Source organism: Saccostrea cucullata, unplaced genomic scaffold, assembly GCF_032062105.1.
Source record: "Saccostrea cucullata isolate Sc308-1 unplaced genomic scaffold, CSIRO_AGI_Scuc_v1 ctg8513, whole genome shotgun sequence".
Classification (NCBI taxonomy): Eukaryota; Metazoa; Mollusca; class Bivalvia; order Ostreida; family Ostreidae; genus Saccostrea; species Saccostrea cuccullata.
In genome coordinates this window covers 4,546-10,391 of record NW_026926942.1, presented here as the reverse complement: position 1 = coordinate 10,391, position 5,846 = coordinate 4,546, and the positions used below count along the sequence as shown (strand labels likewise).

Sequence of the window (5,846 nt, the reverse complement as noted above, 5' to 3'; positions counted from 1 at the left end):
TTCGTTGCCATGGTAACAGAATATTTTTAAAAAACCCATGGGTTTTATTTAATTTTATTAAAATTAAGAATGTGCTCTTTCTATCCCATGTTATCAGATTTCTTTAACATGCGGGCCTTTTTCTTAATATGCTTCTAAAATATGTTGGATTTGAAGAAATATTGTGAAAAGTGAATTTTATGAAATGACCTATGTTAAATTGAAATTCAGCACCTTTAATAAATCCTATATAATTTTATCCTTATGGTAATCATTTATCATTTTGTATGTACTTCTCAGGAAAAAAAGATTTATTTATGGTACTATCATCAAAAAAGCTCTGTTCCTGTGTTCAATAATGGCTAAATTCACATTTTTTTCAATTTTTTGCTTGGTTGCCATGTGCATTTACATGGTGCATTGTTTCCATGGCAACAAAGGCTGGCCAAAAAAATTATGTTGTCCAATGATGTTCCCTTGGTCCATGAAGCAACATATTAAAATTTTGTAAAAATCTGAAGTGGTCATGAATCACCCCCTGCCTGGTTCTTACAAATAGCTGTACTTAAGTAAATAGAAAGTTACATAATGGGCAAGTTTAACTTGACATTTAACGGCCCCGGCAGAAGACGTGGGTCTCGTGAAATGGGATCTTTATTCAGGTGAGACATACTGCAAGGTGATCATTGAAATAACTAGAAAACTGACCAGTCAGCAAGGGCCCCGCCATGGGGTAGAAGATAAAAAGGGTGCAGCTTCCAAGAAATGATTAAAAAATGTAAAAAGAATAAGCAACAGCAACTGTATTCTTCAAATCTCAAGATAATTCCTGAATATTCAAAAACCTGAAAATAATATCCTTGTATTTACATTAGGCAGTAAAGAACAACTTAACATTGAATGTATATTTAAACAATTATGAAGCTTGTGTTATATAGAATGCCAGCCTTCAATGAATGCAAATATCGTGAAGGCTTGACCTTAACTTCAAACAAACAGCAGTTGCAGACAAAGGTTTTCATTAATCTTAAAGATAAAGAAAAGCCTACTTAATTTTCTGCAGCAGGCTAGATATAATTAATCCCAAAGGATTAATTGTACCTCTCTCATCATTTTCTTCTAAAGTTACAATAAACACTTTTTCAGTATTAATGATAGAATGGGGTTTTAATACAACTACCTTCAAAATTAATTAACATAAAGTGAAATAAGAGGCCCAGGGGCCGCAGCGCTCACCAGAGCACATCGGGGCTTGAATTTAACCCCTCCCCCGGCATTCATCATTTGAACAAACTAGAATCTACACTACCTGAGGATGATTCCATATAAATATCACTAAAAATAGCTTTGAAGTACTGAAAAGAAGATTTTTTAAAAGGTTTCCCTATATATCCCTTTGTAAAATTGGGTCGGCCATTTTGGCCCCACCCTAGCCTGGGGGTCATGATTTGAACAAACTTGAATCTACACTACCTGAGATGATTCCACATGAGTTTCAGCTTTCCTGGCCAAGTGGTTCTTGAGAAGAAGATTTTTAAAGATTTTCCTATATATTCCTATGTAAAACTTCAGTCGGCCATTTTGGCCCCATCCTAGCCTGGGGGGTCATCATTTGAACAAACTTGAATCTACACTACCTGAGGATGATTCCACATGAGTTTCAGCTTTCCTGGCCAAGTGGTTCTTGAGAAGATTTTAAAAGATTTTTCCTATATATTCCTATGTAAAACTTGGGTCGGCCATTTTGGCCCCATCCTAGCCCCGGGGGTCATGATTTGAACAAACTTGAATCTACACTACCTGAGGATGATTCCACATGAGTTTCATCTTTCCTGGCCCAGTGGTTCTTGAGAAGAAGATTTTTAAAGATTTTTCCTACATATTGCTATGTAAAATTTTTGTTCCCCTTCACCCATAGATGCTTTATGCGAAATTTGGTTGAAACTGATTCAGTGGTTGCAGAGAAGAAGCTGAAAATGTTCAAATGTTAACGCACAACGCACGACGACGGACGAAAACAGATAGCAATAGGTCACCTGAGTTTACTCAGGTGACCTAAAAATACAGTGTGGCAAGTTTGGCTGAAATATTCCGACCTCTCTTTCTTCTGAATAAAAGTAGGGGCCATACACGTGATACATAGGGCATACATGAATGTGCATGGGGAATAAAAACGTATCGGTGATAAATTGTAATCATGTTAAAGACTTCAGAGCATGCACGTGTATAATAATTATAACTATAAACTATAATTTTTCTGAATATTCACGAAAATAAAAATTGGACAAAATTTAGAAACGTACAGTACATGACCAACATTTTACGCAAGTGCGTCATTGGTCATGTTCACGATGTTGAACGAAAGAAAAAAGAGGGGTAGGAAGAATTCTTTCAGCATGACCTGAGGAAATATCTTGACAAAAGAAATCAGAAGGGCTGATCAGGTTTGTCTTCATCATTTTTATGAAAAATTATTTTGAGAAATCAGTAAAACAGTGTCAACAACCTCCGTCTGTCACAAGCTGCCGGTGATTTGTTTACATTCTGTAAAATCGGAATGTCTGTGTTAGGGGCCTAGTAAAAATTGCATATTTGGTTAACAATTTATATGTTTACAATCTACAATCTTAAATTTTCTGAGATAGAATTCTTTAATTCCAAATTAACCGGTAAAGGTTGTGTATTCTACATCTAGTGATCTACAGGCCTACATCATAGTGTAACTTGCATTTTCAGAGCATTCAATGATTCAGAGAACGTAAATACCAAACTTTATGAGAAAATATGATACAAGATATTTTTAGACAGAATGGAATGAAATTAAAGTAAATGTTGACACTTTGCGGACAAAATAAGTGTATCGTATGCTACACAAAAATATGTAATGATTTTCTATTGCTCAAGTTTTCATTGCAAAAGTAGTGTGTCACTGGTTGCCATCGATTATTAGCTTGGACGCCAGTACACGGGGTATAAGGTCTGAGTTCGAATCTGCCTTTGAACCTTTTGAATTAATATTTTTTAATTTTCATATTCTATGTTTTAATATTCATATTTTAGGAAGTATAACATTTACTTTATTTATCTAATACAAGTTTCACTTTAATGCATAGATAATTATACTGATATTGTATAGGGAAGAGTTTGGCTTTTTTTTTTTCATCATTCAGTGTCCTAATGTAATTTTGACAAATTATTATGAACACTATTTAGAAAACTATACAAACAATAATGACTAATTTATTTATTTTTTCTTTATATTTTAGAATATCCTCACCAAGGTTCCACTCATGTGTTCTATGTTCATCTAGACCAAAGCCCTAATGTAGATTTTCCAGAGGGTTTGGAAAAGTTTTGGAATTACATGGAATTCCATTCATTTCTATACCAAACTCGAAAATGTGTCTGGAAGTTTTTGGAATATTTTGGAATTTGAAAAAAAAAATGGACTTAGACATTTTTTGGTTTGGAAAGTAGTGGAATTCTTTGGAAAAAATGATAAAATGAGAAACTTAGCCATTTTCTGCACTGGAAAACTGTGGAAAAATACTTAGAATTTAACTGTCCACTGATAGTACAATAACATCGGGATCGAAGTCGTGCTCGATGAACAACTAATTTTAACAACACGCCGAAATTCGAAATTCAAAAATATCGAATGCCATGTTGATGTTGCACAGAAGGAAAGTTGGAACGAGAGTGTCACGAACAGGGGGGTCATGATTAGTTTGAGATGGAAGAAGATGAAGACATTTTAAAGACCGGTAGGTAAAATATTGTACAGTATTTTATGTGTCCTTGAATGAAGAATGCTTCTGCTACTGTTTATTAGTCTGGGCATCACACATAAACTGCCCGACAGTTAAATCATAAGTGCACTATTTTAATTTTGTAATAATTATTTAACAACTCTAAACATATTAAGATCATGGGCTTGAACCCGAATTTCCTCGTTTGGGATCGAACTCATGCAAAGAATTTTATCTATACGTTCCTTCGTTCAAGATAACATTTACAGAGTATGATGTACAATGTGATTAATGATATATTTTTTAATGCATGTTCATGATCATTTTCAGCTCTTATTTTAATTATTTTATAGTTGCTGCATTGTGCCTGAGATGATCCCCACAGCGCTGGCATTTTATAACTTGGTGGATGTAGATGCTCAGCCAATCAGTCACTAGGCTTGTGAATATAGTGAGAACTAGCTCAAATTATCATTCAAACCAAGTAAACTAACTTTGATTTTATTAATCCATGTCAGCATTAGCATTAGATTAAAAAAAATATTGCAACTTTGCCAAGTAAACAAAATTTAAAGGTTTATATTCTTAACACGCTTAAATTCCTTATTCTAATAATTTAAAACAATTAATTCTGACAGGTAATCTAAACATGCTAACTGCACAGGCATCATAATTAATTTAGATCAAATAGCAATCATCTACTATGAAGTATACATGCATTTTTCAGGAATCCGGATGCTCACAAGGACAAGAACTGTATGAAAAAACCAAAAAGGTCAGATTTCTTAATTATTTTCTAAATCAATAAAATCACATGAATTGAAATTATCTTTTTCAGTGTTAGTCAGGCATTGAGCTTGAGCACTAACCTTTTCGTTTTAGCTCACCTGAGCCATTTTAAGGCCTAAGTGAATTTTTTGATCAATGTCCGATGTTGTCTGTCGTCCATAAACTTTTCACATTTTTACATTTATCAGAATTAATCCTAATTTGAACAAAAATTGCATAATAGTGAATTCATATTCTACAGTAAACTGATTTGCCAGGTCGAAAAAACCAACTGTTTTGTATAACTTTAGTTTATTATTTGTCATATCCTAGTATTTATATGCATATCAATAACATCAATATCTTAATGGTCATCTTTTCTTTCAGAAATTGTGCAAAGAAACTTTGAAGTGTCTGTGGGTATGATCAACGTCCAACTTCCTGAGCCTTCGTACTGAAAGTGAATCCGTTCGTGACACCAATTATCTGTCAACCCTCTAACGTGACCATTTACTAATTTCAAGCGATATCAGTGAGGAAGTGATTCTTTAGCAAACACGTCAGAAGTTTTCAATCTTCATTAATTGGGATCTTTGGCACGTATGTTGGGGGAAAATAGCATCTGTTGCTTTTATGGGATCTTTGTATCAATATAGTTGTGTAGTACATATTTTTTGCATTCAATACATGTGTTTGTCACTCTAGTCATTAACTTTGTACCAGTACATAAGCCACTGGCAGTTCATTGTAAATGAATACCCTGTTGAGGTTTCAATGACCTCTCCAATTCCATGGCCAATGTCATTTAATAAAACTAACTTCTTATTTTAGAAAATGTAGACTGGAGTTTACTAAATACATGTATATCATAATATGATTATCATTAATTTAACCAAGGTGATTCTCCAGTAATCATATTTTTCTCTGGATATTTTTGTAAATAACATTTGATGTAAAAATACTTTCAGTGAGAATACATTTAAAAAGTGTGCTTAGATTGTACATCTGAGAGTAATGCAATATTTGTCTCAAAAAACATTGTAAGAGAAACATGAATTTTTTATTTTGAAAATATAGATTTGATCTATAAAAAATTGTGATGTTATCAAGTTTTTTTTTTGTAATTATGTGGCACTAATTATTTCAGTGTTCATTGTACATGTATTTGGAATTTGGAATCCTGGAATTCCATGGATTTCCATGGAATTCCTTAGATTTACAAATATCCTGGACTTCCATGGATTTCCTACGCAAATTTCCATTCTGGCATTGTTCCGCTCTTTTCCAGGCTAGATTCAAAATTCCAAATCATTCCAAAAAAGTTCCGTCCCAATACTCCGGAGAATTCCT

At 33.4% G+C, this 5,846-nt stretch overlaps 1 long non-coding RNA gene across 1 annotated transcript; it reads left to right on the top strand.

The window, feature by feature from the left end:
- The first annotated feature begins 3,618 nt into the window (after nt 1-3,618).
- On the top strand, nt 3,619-5,011 carry LOC134272966 (uncharacterized). Its single transcript, XR_009993327.1, has 4 exons — nt 3,619-3,743; nt 4,082-4,179; nt 4,456-4,503; nt 4,884-5,011. It is a non-coding gene; the product is annotated as an uncharacterized LOC134272966 (long non-coding RNA).
- The last annotated feature ends 835 nt before the right edge of the window (nt 5,012-5,846 follow it).